The following is an 18259-nucleotide window of genomic DNA, read 5'->3' as shown; positions in this document are numbered from 1 at the left end:
GAGGGCATGAGTTTAGTCTCTTAGTGCTTTATTGCCCCTTATAAAAGCACATCTTGATGTCATGAGCAGCAAGAAAATCTTCATCCAGCAAGAGCAACACATCCCCTCTCACTGGGGCAGCGGCCAGGGGGTCCCACAGGGCAAGAGAGGCCCCTGAGGCTTCACCAACTCGCCCACCTCTTCCTTCCTCTTCTGGTTGTTCCTTTAGAGTCACGAAAAGTTACCATCATAAAGATAAATTACTGCTGCTCCAGGGGAGTGAAGGATGCTGCCAGTGGGGAAGGCATCCAGGCACTCCAGATCATTTTGGAGAAGGTGAGCCACACCTCCAAAGCATTTTTAAGTCATAACTTCTGTTTTCAAGCCACAAGTCACCCGTCCTGCTGGTGGGACCTCAGGGCTCAGCCGCCTCCCTCTGTCACCCACCTTCCTCCTGAGTGCTGCTGTGATCTTGAACATGCAATTAAATATGTGAAGGATATTAATTAAATTAGAATATAATTAAATATAAGATAATTAAATATAAGGAGGACGTGGGCCTGCTGGAGTGAATCCGAAGGAGGCCACAGAGATGCTCCAAGGGCTGGAGTTCATCTGCTGCGCAGCTGGGAGATGCTGGGAGTGTTTGCCTGGAGAAGGATCCAGGGAGAGCTGAGAGCCCTTTCCAGTGGCTAAAGAGGCTCCATGAGAGCTGGAGAGGGACTGGGGACAAGGGATGGAGGGACAGGACACAGGGAATGGTTTCCCACTTCCAGAGGGCAGGGATGGGTGGGATATTGGGGAGGAATTTTTCCCTGGGAGTGTGCTGAGGCCCTGGCACAGGGCGCTCAGAGCAGCTGTGGCTGCCCCTGGATCCCTGGAAGTGTCCAAGGCCAGGCTGGAGCAGCCTGGGACAGTGGAAGGTGTCCCTGCCATGGCAGGGGTGGATGAGCTTTAACATCTCTTCCAATCCAAGCCATGCTGGGATTCTGCAGCTGCTCAGAGCTCGGTCTGGTGTTGGGGTCATCACGACATCCCTCATGGGACACTGATTTACCTGCTGGAGTAATCCCAGGTCTGTGCCTTGCTGTGGGAACCAAAAGTGTTCCATCTCTCCTGAATGTCTAGGGCTGGGAGCTGCCCAGCCCAGAGGGGCCAGTGACCAGCAGGTACCTCTAAAAACACAAACTCTACAAGCTTATTGATTTTTTTTTTCCCCCCTCATTTTATTTTTTTTCCCCCGTGCAACCACAAATTACAACCGGCACTGCTAAAAATCACTGGCCTATCCACAAATTTTAATTAAAACCTAAATAAATCATTTTGGGCACTGCACTTGCACACAAACAATGCGGGAGATGGCACACTTACAGCGGCCTGTCAGCGGCCGCTGACTAATGAGTCGCTGTGAAAATACAACCCCAAGGGCCGGAATTGAAAGCAGATTCCTCGGCTAACGAAGGGCACATGCGACCCCGCCGTGGCCATCGTGGCAGAAGGCACCAAAACCAGCTCTGGGGGCTTGGGGTGGGGGAAAGAAAAATTTTGTTAAGGCTGCAGGCCGAGGTTTATTAAATAAAGCGCGGCGGGGAAACGCAATAGCGCAGCTGCAGCCTTTTCGCCCAGCGATGGAGTCATGTTTTCCCCTGTCCTTGCAGCAAACAATAACCATATGCTGGGTTTGTTACCAAATGTTTATTTTATTCCTTCATTAGTACACAACGAGGACTTGGAAAAAAGAGGTTTCGTTGCTCCGAGCGCTCGGGAAGAGCTTTTAACCAGGCCCCAGCTGTGTGGAACTGGCGGCGCTGCCCAGCGCTGCTTGCAGCGGGTGCTGCTCAAGGTTGTGCTTTGCCATGTGTCACCCACCACGTGTCCCTGTTGTTCCTCTGGATCTGAGGGTCCTACTCCTGCATGGAGGAAGCAGGATGGATCCATGAATCACGTGGTTCCTCCTACCCCAGGGAATGGTGCTGTGGGTACGGAGGCCAAGTGAAAAACCTCTTAAAAAAACCTCTTCAACTCTTCTGTCTTTCAAACAAACTCTTCTCCCGTGTTCTAGAAGCTGTCCCTGTCAGATGTGACAGGGAACACCCAGGCCAGGAGAGAATTCCTGGCTGTGCACTGGAGCAGAGGCCTTGCCAAGTCCTGGTGAAGCCACAAGGTGCTGGTAGCCAGCACAGATGGGAATGCAAGATCCTCACAAAACCATGCAAGACCCTCACGAAACCCCACAAGATCCTTTTCTGTGGCTCACAAAAAGCCTTGGAAATGAAAGCTGATTTAGTGAGCTGTTCCCTTTTCAAGCAAAAGCAGTTGGCCCAGCTCTGCCCAGGGCACTTGGAGTCACCTGTGGCTGCTCCTCCAAGGAGGAGCCCTTGGGACACCACTGGTGCCTTCAGGGATGCTCCCTCCCTTCAGGGACCCCATCCTCTCTGCATGGACACACCACCACAGGAAGGTGTCCTCCCGAGGCCAGCATTCCTCTTCCAGCCAGCAAATATCCACAGATATTTGCTCTGAGTTTGGCAAAACCCCACTTTCTCAGGGAGCATCTCCACCAAACAGTCAAGGCAGACCTAAGTTTCCAAGTTTGGGGTTTTCCCTGTGAAAGGACTCAGAGTTTCCAGCCAAGAGCTGCATCTTCCACACAGGCATGGAGCTTGGAGCCACAGTTCCTCAAAAGCACCCAACAGGACAACTCTCCCTGCAGCAAATGCTGCATTTCCATGTAGCATCTCCCTGTGGCAAAGCATTCCAGCAAAGAGCCAGGACTTGTCCTGCTCCCAAAATACCCAAAATTATGCTATTTCCACTAAGAATGATGCTGTTACCACCAAGAATGATGCTGTCTCTACCAAGAATGATGCTATTTCCACAGGAATGATGCTATTTCTACCCAGAACAATGCTATTTCCACTCAATAAGGATGCTATTTCTTTGGGGGAATGATGGTAACTCACCCCAAAGCATCCCAAGCAAGGAAATTCCTGGAAATGGGAGCTGGGCCACCTCACTTGCCTTTGCTTTTTGGGGTTTTTATCCCCCCCTTAAAGCTGCCTTGTGAAAAAAAAGAAAAATATGCTATGTGTGTGTGTTGCTCCTGCAATTCAAAACCAGATCTTGACTGAGGGAAAGCTACCAAAAAAAAGGAAGAATGAAAAAAAACCAAACCTCTCCCAACTGCTCATGGGAACAAAATGTGGAGCACATGAGGCTGTCCCGGGGAGAAAGTTTGCTAAAAATAACATATGCAGATTATGTACATAAAATGTCATGAAATATCAGCACAGGAACCCGTGTGGAGGTTCAGGCTGTTGCAGTTACAGCTGAAATGGGCCAGATGAAGGACATGCAGGACTGGGAGTGTCTGCAGCAGGACCAGAAGTGAGGCCAGCTCCTCTCTACAGCCAGAGCTCAGGGACCACCTCTGACAGAGCCAAAACAGAGTGGAATGGGGATTATCTTTATGATTTTCTGGCTAGGGAGGGTCAGGTACAGCCCCTGGGCTGCTCTGAAGCCCTGTACCTGCAAAGGGTCTGCTCTGTGATTCTCCTAAATCAGAGCCGTTCTCCTTAAATATTTAACAATATTTAATATTAAGTGAAGAAGAGGCAGAGCCTGACCTGGGGTCAGGCTGGGCTCGCCACAGGGGCAGCAGCAGCACATCCTGATGGCTCTTACATGAGGACAAATTGCAGAGCAAAATCCGTGTTCCAAAATACATGGAAGTGCTGTAGCCTGAGGGAACACTCCCACCTTTCCCATAGCTGGGGGATCCTGGAGAACTGCTGTGTTTCCGGAGTCATTATCTTACAAAAAAAGGGAAGAGAGCAGAGGAGACAAATTAAATAAAAGATGAATATTTCATGAAAATTGACAGCTAAGAGAGTTCATCCATTTGGCAGTCGGTGGAAATGGCCCAACACTGTTTTTACCAGCACAGAGGGCTCCAGCAGGACAGCCAGAGGAAGGAATGCCACTGCCCCCACCGTCCTCTCCCAAAATACAGGGATGATGGATTCATAGCTGCTGAGCTGTGCATCCCCCTGACACCCCTGCAGCCCAGCCCTGCTGCCTGGGTACGTATTAAAATGAGTTATGTAGGTCACTGTGTGAAAACAAACAGTGCTGTGGATGCATGCAAATAACACAGCAGAACTCCCAGAAAATTTATATCGCAGCCAGAGGACTAAGGAGGGAGCGTGGAAAATGTCAGCCACGTTTTAATGCCACCCTGAAGGGCTCCAGGGGGTCTGGCAGCCCTCCTTGGTGCCTCAGGGAGCCCTGGGATCCTCCCATCCACCAGCAGAATGAGTTACTGGGATGGTTCCTCTGGCACAGCAGTTGGAAGGGATCTGCTTCAGCCAGGATGAGGGATGAGCTGGGTAAAAAAATCACCTTTTCCCTGTGATTTGCTGTAGAAGCAGAGGTGTGGGTCACAGTCACAGCCCAGGGCAACTTGCACAGCTGGAAATCACTGAATCATGGAATGGTATGGAACCATGATTTGGATTGGGAGGAACCTTAAAGCTCATCCTGTTCCACCCGTGACATGGGCAGGGACATCTTCCACTGTCCCAGGCTGCTCCAGCCTGGCCTTGGGCACTGCCAGGGATCCAGGGGCAGCCACAGCTGCTCTGGGCACCCTGTGCCAGGGCCTGCCCACCCTGACAGGGAACAATTCCCAACATGATGTCCAATATTCCTGGAGAGGACGAGCATTTTCCCAGTGAGGCTTTGGATGGGGGGCACGAATGCTGGTGAGCTCTCCCATTCCCTGTGGTTGGGAGAGGAGAGGAAAAGGCTGAAATTATCCCAGGATGCTCCAGTGGCAGAGCCTGTTTCACGGGGCAAGAGCTGCTGGCTGAAGGGGGATTTGCACCCAGTGCCTTTGGAAATGCTTGGATGGGGCAGGCAGAGGAATGACAGGAGTGACAAATCCTGGTGGTATTTGGGAAGCTGCAGCAACAAGGAGTTCCTGTGGGAAAGGACATTTCTCATAATTTCAGCCGTAGAAACAAGGCTTGAAAACGCACGGTCTGGAGCCAGGAGACAAGGAAAATCAGATAAAATGTACTTCTGTACAGGATTTTGAGGTGAGACTCATGACTTTTTAATGGACTGGACTGATTTCACTCCCGTTGCGTCACTGCTGGCTGGTGCAGATCCAGCTCCTTGCTGCCCAGCCAAGCCAAGGATCCTTCCCTGGTGCCACAGGGTGCTCTCCCAGCCAGACTCCCACATTTCAGCCACAGGGAAGGGTACAGGACTCCTCTGGACAGGCAAAACCCTGCATAGTTCAGCCAAGAATACATTGCAACTCCTGAGGTCAGCAGTTCAACATCGAGCTGTTACACCCCTCTCAGATATTCCATTCCTCTCCTGAGTCCTCATCAGGAGACACACCAGGCACTGATTGATTTGGGGGACCTCTCCTTGGGTCAGAAAGGACTTCACAGGCAGCCACAGCACTGCACTGGAAGAGGACTGAGGGACATGAGCAGCCTGGAGGATCATCCAGCCCCAAAACCAAGGCAGGAGCAACAGCAGGCGAGGATGTGAGCTTGTGGGAGCAGCAGTCTAAGTCACCCCCATTCAAAAACACTTGGTTCAGGAAACCAGAGGTTTTGGGTGCTGGGGGCATTCAGGCTTTACCTTCTTGCCTGCACAAAATGATGGATATCTCCCATCCACTGCACGCACCCAGCTTTGCTGGCTGCTGTGGCACAACAGCCTTTAAGGAGATGCTCGTCTTTGTTCACCTAGGAGAAAGTAATTGGTCAAATTTAATTCAAAGAGGGATCAATTAGAACAGGTTGTGATAGACAGTTGGGTCACCAGCAACTCCTATAAATCGCGGGTAGAATTTCCTCCTTCACCATCTACCAGTTTGATGTAGGAAATGGCTCATTTGCAAGCTAAAGGTTTAATTAGGAGAAAAAAGAAGGTCAGCAGAGATCAGATGTGAATTGCAAAGTGCTAAAGAAGTTTACTGCAGCAACGTATTTATTGAGAGCCATGCTATAGATCTGCTGCCTCTCTGTCCAGAATGCTAATAGCACCCCTTTGAATTCTTCCTATCCGCAGAAAATTCATCGATAATATCTGGGATGTTTTAAAGCTGTTTGCCACGTGGGCTTTTTTAATGATAATCAAGACTCCCTTACCCATCTGGTTAATTGTGGATCCTTCTTTCCAGGTCAGGTTTCTAGAATGTGACACCCTTTGGGCTGCTGTTTCCTCTCCCATCCATGGCAATGTGAGCCTGGCAGAGGGTATTTATTGCTCCCCCTCACCAAGGACATAGTCACAATGTAAAATGGGCCAGAAATATCAATATGATGAAAATTCATGGCGTTTCTTCCTCACCTCACTGTACTCTGTGTGGTTTTTATGGATGTGTAAACTGCAGGAATAAAAGAGTTCTGCACAAGCTCTCCTAAAAGCAATGGCAGTGGCAGTAATGTGATTACACGAGGTTTTGGCTCAGTGGTGACAGTGCTGAGCTGGCCCAAGGCAGCAGAGCCTAAAGCTAAGCCATGCCTTTGGTCTCAGCTCCTGGTCCAGGGGAGAGGGGTCCAGGGAGGCTCTGCATTTGGGCTCTGCAGGGTGGAGGAGGAACAGGCTGTTCCTCCATGTGCTCTTTTGGACAATGGGATGAGCAGGCCACTGTCAGGCTCTGCTGCTGCTCCTGCAGAGGGGATGAGGAGCACCATCTCCTCATCAGCATCAGCAGCTTTCAGCTGGGACAGAACAGATTTAGATTGGATATTGGAAAGGAATTATTCCCTGTGAGAGTGATGAGGCCCTGGCACAGGGTGTCCAGGGAAGCTGTCCTGGAAGTTTCCAAGGCCAGTTTGGACAGGGACAGTGGATATTCCTGGGATAATGGAAGGTGTCCCTGCCCATGCCAGGGGTGGGGCTGGGTGGACTTTATGGTCCTTTTCAACCCAAATCATTCTAGGATTCCATGATTTTGTGGTCTCCAGGAGATCCATGAGTGCTCCCTCCTGCTGTCCCTGTTCCCTGTGTCTCTGGGGGTTGCCACAGGAGAGGACTGGCATCGGTGCTCTGGGTGCAGCAATGCTGTGTCTGCCCTTGGCTGGGGCCTCATCAACAGGCACAGATGCAGCTTCCAGCCTGATCTGCTCTGCAGCTGAGGCTGGGAAGGACTCAAAGTCCAGAATCACCAGGGGTCCAGGCATCCCAAACTGTCATCGTGAACATGGTGATTTGGGGCCCCATTAGATGTCACACATGATTAATGGCTCTGCACAGGGTACAGCAGGACAAACCCTGCAGAGGTCCAGGGACAGCCACCAAGGTGGAGAGAAATCAAAATGGCAGCTGGGCCTGGCTGGAAAGGCAAGAGCAATTTTTCCAGTCACTTCCATTTGTTCCAGTATCACTCAGTCCCCCACCCAGTTTGATGTGAGGCTGCAATTCCTCTCTGTGAGAAAGGACAGCTACAGCAGCTCCAACTGCACACTGATGTAATTAACCAGGCAACGTTAATTCCCAGCACCTGAGACTCCAGTCCTGCGTGCAGGGACGAGAACACTGATTTCAATCATTTCGGCAAGGCCAGCAGTAGGAACAGGCGGAGGACAGAGGAGGCTCCTCGCTCTTCTGGAGGATCAGAAACTCACCACAATTATCAGTCAACACTTCCAGCTGTCTGCTAAAGGCTAAAGCAAACACATCCCAGCTCCGAGGTGGGAGGCAGCAGAGCTGTAATTATTTCAAAGTTTAGCTGCTGCCTCCATCTCCAGACACAGAAACGAGGACGATCCCGATGTATCCCGCTTCCACCGACAGCGTCTGATGCTCCTCCTGCAGCAGCTCAAGTGGCTTCTAGGATGCTTCAGACTCAGGTGTGAGGTGGAGAAAGCATTAACTTTTAACCATTTCCTGCCTTGAGCAGGGAAAAGATGCTTCACCTTGGACCAGCCACGTTCCCATTAAAATATCAGCTCCAACGAGCCTCGTGAGAGGAGCAGGACAATTCCTGTGTGGGGGAAATCCAGGTGTTCCAACACCCAGATCATGTTTGACATCAGACAGAGGAGATGACAGACTTTGCAGTGTCCCTGAATCACTGCCTCACATCTCTGTCTGTCCTGGCTTAAAAGCAAGGCCTCCAAAATGTGGTCCAGCCAAGGGAGCCGTGTGGGGTTTTACCCCACGGCCTCCTCTGCAACAGGAACAGTGCAGCTCCCAGTGTGGGTCATGGATATGGCTGGATTTATGGAGTATTCATTATTTTAATAGCACTCATTGACTTAGGGTCAAAAATCTTTTTCCAGCTTTTTTTAAATTTTTTTTTATTTAAGGGAAGAGCCCGTATGTCACAATCTCATGCCTCATCTAATTGGGTAAGTGTTTCCTTTGTCCTTGAAACCGAAAAGTAGACGGCGTATCCAGGAGCTACAGAATGAAAAAGCATCTGCCTTTGGTATTTGGCAGGCCTCAATTAAAAACCTGCTGCCTGGGCTATCACTTTTTCTTTAATTCAGACCAAAGTGCTTCTGCTCGGATTCAAGCTGACGGTTCTGAAGGTTGGGCTAAGGGAACGCAAAAAACCCCAAATATTTTGGAGTAATAATGTTTTACGTACAACAGGAAAGAATCCCAGATCCAGAAGCCCAGAGTCATGCTGGAAGCACAGGAAGGACTCAGATCCCCTCCGAGTGTTTCCATAAGCTCCTGCTGGAGCAGAGCTCAGGTCCACCCTCGAGCCCGCTCCCGGCTCCACAAATCCAGAGCTCAATATGCACAAAACACTTCCATCTTTAAAAAATAATTGAAAAGGTGCACTCTGAAGTTCACTGGATCGATCCCACTGAATTTATTTAGAAGACACTTCATTGTGTCAAAGATTTAATGGCGAGGTTACGATGCCCAGCCTTCGGAATGTCAATGTGCTGCAGCGGGAGGGATGCAGGGAATGCTAAAACCCTCGGCAGCGCACGCCCCAGCAGAATTGCCAGATTTGAGAAATATGAAAATTATTACACAGAGTTTAGATATGATGCAGGCTGCTAGGGGAAAAGAAGCGCAGGGGCTGGAATTCTGCGTGTGTCTTATGAGTAGTGAGATGAAATTTTGCAGCCTCCCTGCGGACTCCTTGGCCGGCCCCTTGCATCCCTTCGAGCCCTCGCTCCCAGGCTGCCCCTTTGGAAATGTGTCTGGACATGAGCAGTATTTCCCGGCACACTTGATTAAATACCTCCCCTGGTTATTTATTGCACATTAAACAACATCTCTCCTGCACGTACCTTGCTTGGACAAAAGCTCTTTGCTCTCAAGTGCAGAGCTCAGCATGTCGTAGGCCAGAGCTCTGCAAACCTCCGGCAGCACCCATCAGCATTCCCTGCTTATTAAACACCATTTCTGGAACCTGAGAGTTACCCTGCTTTCCTACAGTTTACATTTCTTGGTGCCTGTGATACAGTTTTAATGCAGAACATACCCAAAGGGATTTTTTCCTCTCTCTCTCTCCCTCTGTCCTTGGGGAATCTCCCTGTTGGGTGCTGCAGGAACAATCCCGACCCACCGAAGGACTCCCAGGCTGGAAAGTTTCAAGCGAAGCGGGAGGGCGGGGGAAGGAATGACAAGTCCTTTTTACTGAAATTCTCTCCCCAAATGGATTTGGCAGAGCCGGGCTCTGCTGATCTTAAAGCAAGGTTTATCATTCGTGCAGGCTGCTGCCTGAAGGGGGAAAGGATCTTTGAAGTTGCTGAATGATGGAAGGGTCTCCCCCCTCCTCTCCCTCGCACACATTTTTTAAGGGTGGTGACTGGGAGATGCTCAACTGCCCTGAGTCAGGAAATTACATGACAAATTAAACAATTATGTGTTTTAGTGCTGAGCTTCTATTTAAACATTTAGCATCAAACAAGCTTTTTAGCATGAATTCCACAGGCATTTATACTTTCCCCACCACCTGTAATTCCACACTGGGTTATTTTCCCTGCATCTCAAGAGCTCCCCTGGTCCAGTATCTACACCTTGGAGATATTTCTTTATCATTTAACTTCATTACAGAAGGCTCTACTGCCTGGACACTGTTGGAGTGACAAGGACTATTTCCTTAATTACTGTACATTGATAATAGCATTTACTCTGGCAGCTCCAGTGCTATTCAATCAAGCAAGATTCAATACAAAAAAGCTGATTTGCCAAAAAAGAGATTAGCATAAGTGCCTACAGTCACATTCTATTTTTGAAGGTAAAGCTACTGTGTCTGTGAGCTTTCTTGTGGGAACTTTATAAAGAGAGATTAATCTAGTTTATCTCCTTCAAAACATATTTGGGCAAATCACAGAGAGTCACTGTTTAGGCTCTTTTGGCAATAATTTTCTATAAACATGTAAAATAAAGACCTGCACAGAAAGTGCTAATCAGCAGCAGGAAGGTGTAATTTTTTCACTTACGTGGACGTAGACATTTGTGGTGAAAAACTCTGTGTTCCCCAGTTTGCTGTTGCTGTTCTTTGTCATTTAATCAAGTGGTGACTGTGGCTGTTGCACTTTAAAATTAAATGCTATTATTTATGGTAGAACTTGTGCTGGTTAAAAGTGCAAAGCTCAGCACTGTGTACGTTTGTAAGCAGAAGGTTAAGCAGGACATTTTAAATGGTAAAGCAAAGGGCTTAATCAAGGCTGAAGAGCAAAATGCAGTGGGATAACAGATACAGTAAATAGGCATTAATCACCATCCAGGCTTAATCCAGGTATTAGGCAGTCTTGGGGCTAATTCGAAGACTCACTTACATAAGAACTCGTTCTACCAAGCCCTAAGTAAGTGAATAACTTTATTCTTAGGAGAAAACTTAGCAGTGCTAAAGGCCCTTGCCCTATCAGGCCTGAGTTATATATTTGTAAAATGATCATCACACAATTATTTTGCCTGAGGGGGCTTTTCTGAGTTAGGAGGCACGTGGAGGGGGGTGGTTCAAGGAAGGAAAAACTTGAATCATCAGAGCATAAGGAGCCACTTTTCCATGTGGTTTTCCCCCACCCTTGACACTGTCTATTACTGTGACATCAAAATCCGAGCTAAGCACTTCTTGCCAAAGATGGACCAGATAAAATCATGAAGCCAGTATCATCTCATGGGAGACAGCTCACTGTCTTAGTGCCAAATTTAGTGACTACAAATCCAGGCTTAGAACATAGTCCTTCCCTTGCCATAATCCAGCACTTGCAGCCTGGATTTGTGTTTAACTACTGATGACCTAAACTTTGGGGCTTAAGAAGATAATTGCACATCCATAGGTGTGGAGCTCACTGAACAGAAGTTCTTTCATTGGATGCTGAGAAAGATTAAAATTCTTCCATAAAGTTTAACTTTGCATCAGAAATTCCAGATCTCTGTACAGACAGACACCTCTCGTGTACTGACACAGCAGCACACAAGCCCCAGGGTGGATTTTGAAATCCTGGTCAAGCTTGCTTTAGAATCATGGAACGGTTTGGGTTGGAAGGAACCTCAAAGCTCATCTCTTTCCACCCTCTTCCATGGGCAGGGACACCTTCCACTAGACCAGGTTGCTCAGAGCCCCTTCCAGGCTGGCTTTGAACACTTCCAGTGTGTTCCAGCCCTGAGGAACAGCAGACTGGGGGTTAGCACCACACGGCCTACCCTGAGGAAATGGAGAGGGCATGGAAGTGGGGAATGCAGTAGATGTCCACGATTTATCTGCTCAAGGAACAGCAAGATGAAAAAAAACCCACAAACCTTTAATTGTGAATGTAGGAGAGGGACAGTGATGTAACTGTTCCCAGGGAACACTATTCTTATTTTGTAGAGGGAGGTGAGCCAAGATACTTAAGCTCTAGAGAACCTTTAACACAGGAAGCTATTTATCATAACAAGCTTGGTTGATACTGCTCCCATACTGAACCAATTAGATTAGCCTATTTCGTCATACTTCATAACTTGGGATGATAGGTTTCCAAGCATGGTACAGTGCAGTAATTGAATTTTGATCAAACACACATGGCCCATAACCCAGTATGTGAAACTTTCAGAACAGTTCACAGCTTTTAAATATCCAGTCAACATGTTGCCAAAAGTACAGGATGTACTTGATGCAAGTGGGAGAGGAGGGGGGAGCACGAGTCCACGCCGTAACTTGGTACAGCTGTAAAACAAACATTTTTTTGTTCCGATTCTGTTCCTACTTTAGCAAAGGAGCTGGGAGGAAGACAGTGAATGTCAAGTAAGTCGTTTTTCTCCCCAGCCCCCACGCCCCTCAGGCACACATTCCCCTTTTAACATTCTTAGATTACCACAACCTTTTAAATTCACTCTACTGTACTTACATACTGTGTTAGACACACCAGCAATTATGGTTGTTAGCATGACACATCCATTGCCTACACTTAGTTAACAAAATAACTTAAAAGTCGCATGCATCAGCCTCTTAATAGGGCTGTAATCAATGGGGCCCTGGAATGAAAGCCCTAAAAATTGCCCCCCACCTCTGCATTCCCCAGGTCCTTGCCTTTGCCAGCACAATCCACATGGTGGGCAGTCTTGTCCAGCTCAAGGTGAACACTCAGTTTTTCGGTTCTCAGCATTCTCTTATGTCTTCCTGCCATATTTTCCCCATGGTAAATTTAAGGAACTTTGAAGAAGACCCTGTAAAGGAAACAGAATACATTAATAAATTCATTCCTATGGCTTTACTGACACGGGGGCAAAGCAGCTACTGCAGAGCAGGTTTATGGCATGGGAAATGCTGTGCCAGAGTTTCTTCGGGAGCAAGTCATGGCCATCCATGTCAAAGCTGCTCCCTAGCCTCAAAGGGAGTCTGGCATTCTCCAGCAGTGAAGCAGGACATCACCAACCTCTGCTTATGGTACTGACAACTTCTTCCTCAGTTTTAGAATCACAAAATCACAGACTGGTTTGGGTTGGAAGGATCTTAAAGCCCATCCATTGCCACCTCTGCCATGGGCAGGGACACCTTCCACTATCCCAGGGTGCTTCAGCCTGGTTTTGGGCACTTCCAGGGATCCAGGGGCAGCCACAGCTTCTCTGGGCACCCTGTGCCAGGGCCTGCCCACCCTCATAAGGAACAATTTATTGTGTATCTCTAACTGAATTTCCCTCTTTCACTTTGACCCCCACTGCTCCTTGTCCTAGCACAAGTTTTGAATGCTTCGACCCAAAGGCAGCCCCAGATACCTCAATGCCCCGAGAGGGGAACCACCAGGGCACCCAGTATTCATCGAGGTGGTGACAAATGGCACAAAAGCTGGGAGTTCCTGCTCCATCCCCCCAGAGAGGGCAGGCTCTGGAGGTTCACCCCAGCCTCGGGGTGTCTCACACACCTGCTCTGAGCACAGCTGTGCACAAACAGCAGCCACAGGTTCCAAGGGGAGAAACGGTGCTTCTCCCAGGGAACAAAATGCACAGCTCATTTTGTCCTGCTGTTGGTTGGGGATGGGTATTTCCTGGCTGCAGCCACCCCCTGGCAGGACAGGGAGCAGAGGATGTGCTGGATCTCATCTCCCTCCCCGCCCCGCTGCCCACTAAGTGGGCACCCTGCAGAGAAAAAAAAAAAAGGGGAAAAAGAAAAAAAAAAAAAAAAAAAAAAAAAGGAAAGAAAAAGAATTTGGTGCTCAACTTAATCAGACTTGGACCAAGTCTCAGCTCAAACCAAGGTTAAATAGGCCTGTTCTAAGGTAGGATTTATATAGCAATTACAGTAATGGAAACTGAGCTTTATAATTCTTATACTGCCTAAAATTCTGCTGTGTCATATGCATCTGCAGAGCCCGAGGAATGTGCTGCTCGGGGAGCACTGCAGTCCTGAAAGCAGCCATTCAAATGGATCATGGAGAGTTATTGGAGCACGTGGATGGCCGAGATTTTTATGAAGCACAAAGAGTTACAAACAGAAATCCCGGGAAAAGCAAGGAGCTGGTATCCGAGACAAGCTGCAATTTTTTTTTTATTAATACTTTATTTTGTTGTTGGGAATGTTGGGAACCAGATCTCCACCAGACACGGTGCAAACAGCATTGAGGGTGTCCTTTTTATCCTTGGATTTCCTTCCCTTTGCTGCAGTCTTAGAGGCACAGTGCAAAATGCGTCTTGGCCAGACAGAATCCTCGCAGCCACTTTCCAGTTCGCTCTGCTGTGCAAGGAAAAATACCGGTGTGCAAAGTCTGTGCTGCGATAAAGAACAGCTCGGGAAGATTTGGGGATCTGATAGGGGGTTTGGCTCCACCTTCAGGAAGCAGAAGGCAGAGAGACAACGCGGGGCTGAGTTTCAGACACTTCCCGCAGGACCTGGAGCCTGACATCATTCCTGCCCCCCCAAAGGGTCCCTGCTCGGATTTATCACAGAATCCCTGATCCTCTGTGTGACATTCCTACGTGAGCGATGCGGCTCTGAAGAGTCCACCTCCTCCTGGAAGAGCTTGAAGGATTGGGGCAGGATGTCCAGAGGGAGCTGATACTCGGACAAAAAGCACCAAAAAGCAGCTTTAAGGTGACAAAAAGTTGGGGTAGATGGGATGCCACAGGAGGGTATCCAACACCGTTAGCCATTCACACCATCAGGGCTGAGGTTCCCCTGCAGGATGTGATTTTCTCCTGTAATTCCCAGAGATTAGGAAGGTTCTCTGGGTATCACAGATGGATTGAGAGGAAGAAAGTGGGAAGAGTCTTGATCATATTTCAGTCTAGCAAAACACTTAAGCATATGCCTAAAGTTAAGCTATTTTTTCTCCTCGGATTCAGGCAGAAGATGCAAACGGAACAATCTCTTATATTTCACTTTTTGGCAGACTCTGATGCTGAACCCAGAACGAGGTAGCTGGTTAAACAGCATGATTTAAATGAATTCAAATGGTGCATTTTTTAAAGAAGCCACACAGTGACCACTTATGATAATGAAAATGGCAAGGTGGTTAGGGATGACACTGAGTTTGAAAGTCTGAGCAATGTGTTACTGAAATAATCAGCAGTCACACAATTAGCAACAGTCCTGTGAGGGAATGGAAATGCATGGTTTTGCCTCTGGAATTTCCCCAGCTGGGTGCTTGAGCACCCAACTTTATTGTATTTAACATCACTTTCAGGAGGAAGCAGGTTTGAAAAGTGCAGAGCAAGCAGCAGTGCAGAGATGGCCTAAACACCTAATGAATCTAAAAATAAAAAAAACCCTCAAAAACACTGAGAGGAGATGGGAGCAGACTGAATAGACAGAGCTGTGCAAGCAAATATAACTGAATATACTCCTGAGGAACAAAGGAAACAATCCTTGATGGGGTGACAACAGATGTTCTCCAAAAAAAAAAATTCTAAGGGAGCATTTCAAACACAAAGACCTTCCTGTGGAGCTGAGATGTTTTACTGGCAGACGTACAGGAATACATCTTTGGAAACAGAGTAAAAGCTAACATTTAAGGTGTTATCAGGTCCTGAAAGCAGCAGTGATATCTTCATGTAATGAGTGGTGGGTGGTGGTGGAGAGGGAAGTGGCGAGGATAACAAAATGCTGTCACAGGAAGTTGCTGTGGCGGAGTTGTGGTTTAAATCCCAGGAGGAATAACCACTTTGTTGCAAAAAAACCTCCATGAAAAGAGGCTCTAGACACAAGTGAGAGACGCACAGGTTAACCCAGCTGAAGGAAAGCAACCCAGAGTCATTTATTAGTGCAGTCAGCACACTGAAGTGCCACCACTGTGGCACTGTGGGAGCAGATGGGGAGTGCCCAAAGCTGGATGTTCCTCCCCACTACGGCTCCTTCAGGTCATGGTTAAGCACACTGCAGAAAATCTCAAACTGGTCATTAAAATAAAGGGGGAAATAGGACAGCTTGTAGAGTCATTTTTGAAATGACTGACTTGCACTGGTCGTTTGGGAAGATCTGGGTTTAATGCCTGGCCTGGATCTGCAGCATCTTCAGTGAACAGTTTTATCTGAGTTTTTTAAAGCTGGGCACCTCAAACTCTTGTTTTAAACTCTGGCCTTTACTTTTTATGTTCTTTATTTTTATAGATACAGAATAATACTTCTCTGCCTAGTTGGAATGTTGAAAGGATTCCTGACTATCTGCAAGGCCAGCAGATATCATTTTATCTGGGAACGAGGCAGGAGGACGACATACTACATTGTCTAATTGTTTTCATTGCTTTGCAACTGTTTTGGGGAAAACAACCCCGAGAGAAGATTATTGCAGTGCAATCAGAACTACAGAAAGACTGGGATGGACAACTTGATTGACAGGAGAAGGCTAAAGCAGGCAGCAACACAAAAAATCATCATTGGACAGACATTTTGATAAATATTACCGCAGCCAATTTATTATTAACACAGTGGGACAGCTTTACATCTTGCATCACACTTTTCACAGCCCTTATGGTAAACATGCCATATCTGACAATTACAAGATGAAAACAAAGACCTCACTAACTGTCTCCTGGCCCTGCAGCTTTATCTGCTTGCTCAGTTAACCCTCTCTCCACTTCAGCTGTGCAGCTGAACGAGCAGATAGAATATATATATATATATATATGTATTAACATTTATTGCGTGTTCATATAGAGAACACAACGCCAGCAGCAGCCCATGAAATTCCCAAAGGTTAAGCAATCTGTGGCACTCACTCCTAAAACATGGGAGAGGACTGGGGCTCAGGTGGGAACCTCCTTGGACAAGGCAGAGGATCAAGGGGAATCCATTCTGAAGGGAAGAGATGTCACCCATGGCTGTGTCCTGGCTGTGGGGACAACCCCAGTGTGAGCAGCCCTGGATCCCAACCCGAGCTCCAGCAGGGAGTGATCCCACAGCAGGGAGCGATCCCACAGCAGGGAGCGATCCCACAGCAGGAAGGGATCCCACAGCAGGGAAGGATCCCACAGCAGGGAAGGATCCCACAGCAGGAAGGGATCCCACAGCAGGGAAGGATCCCACAGCAGGAAGGGATCCCAGAGCAGGAAGGGATCCCACAGCAGGGAAGGATCCCAGAGCAGGAAGGGATCCCACAGCAGGGAAGGATCCCACAGCAGGAAAGGATCCCAGAGCAGGAAGGGATCCCACAGCAGGGAAGGATCCCAGAGCAGCTCTGATTTCCTGGCTGACACATCTTCTCTTCCTACACAACCACTGCAGCCAGGACCAGCAGCTCTTTCTCTCTGCTGCCCGCTTGGCTTCTGGGATTAGGATCTCATGGACCTTGGAAATAAAATCCTATTTTCACCTGATTCACACAAAGCAGCTCCTGGAATTTTTTTACCTGGGTTTCTGAAATCACCAAGTCAAGCCCTCTGCTACTTGAACACCTGGAGACACATTTTAGAACAGAATCCTGTGTGCTAAGTCGCCCAAGGCTATTTTTTTATTATAACATCCATGACATCTTCTATTTTCACAGCTTCATTATCAGCTTCAGGGTTGGAAAAACAAAAAGCAGACAAGTCACAGGATGATCTTAGGCAGGAGATTTTGCTTGACTCAAACATCCATTTTCCATCCGCTTCCTGTCTGTTTTTCAAAGTATTTCAGGGAACAAAACTGATGAGCACAAAGAGCATTCAGTGAGAGAGGGAGCAAAAGGAGACAGAACAAATATCAGGCAAGGGAATGGAGCTGACAGAGTGTTCCTGTCTCTTTGAACCCGCAAGGAAAATGCATGGCAGGAAGGATTCCAAAACCACATCTTTCTTGCGTGAAGGGAAGAATTAACGTTAAGCACAAAGTATTCCTTGTGGTTTATTCTCATTACGTGACATGTCAGGTTATGCTGATTTGGGTTAAAAACGGGATTTCTTTACAAAGCTCTCTGTGCACTGGGCTTAATGTGAGTTAAAAAGAGCCTAAACCCCACAAATTGTGCTTTCATAAATCCACTTAGGAATCTCATTCTTGGGAATTCCCTTAAAAGTACGGTTTGTGGGTATATTAATGACAGGTTGAAAGTTTCACCTGAAAAACAAAAAAGAAAAAGCCCAAACTTTTGTTAAAAAAAAAAAAAATTACACTGAAGTTTCTATGGTGTGGGTTTCTCCCTCAGTTAGTGCCAGTTTTCATCAGAAGGTGAAGAGAATGCTTAAAATTGGTCAAATAGCATGAAGATTTTGTTGACATGTTTTCTGTGTGTGTGTACATACTTTTCCTGAAAGGAACATCCAGTGAAATCCTGGTTGTCCAAAAGACTTTGGTCAAACAGCTTTGAAAGATATTGAATTTATTGCACTGAAACACAAATGACCCAAAATAAGAGCCTTTTAAGGGCTTTAGTATATGAAGAAGT

This window comes from Onychostruthus taczanowskii, unplaced genomic scaffold (genome assembly GCF_017590055.1).
Source record: "Onychostruthus taczanowskii isolate IOZ18803 unplaced genomic scaffold, ASM1759005v1 scaffold7, whole genome shotgun sequence".
Taxonomy (NCBI): Eukaryota; Metazoa; Chordata; class Aves; order Passeriformes; family Passeridae; genus Onychostruthus; species Onychostruthus taczanowskii.
Note: the sequence above shows the minus strand (reverse complement) of the source record.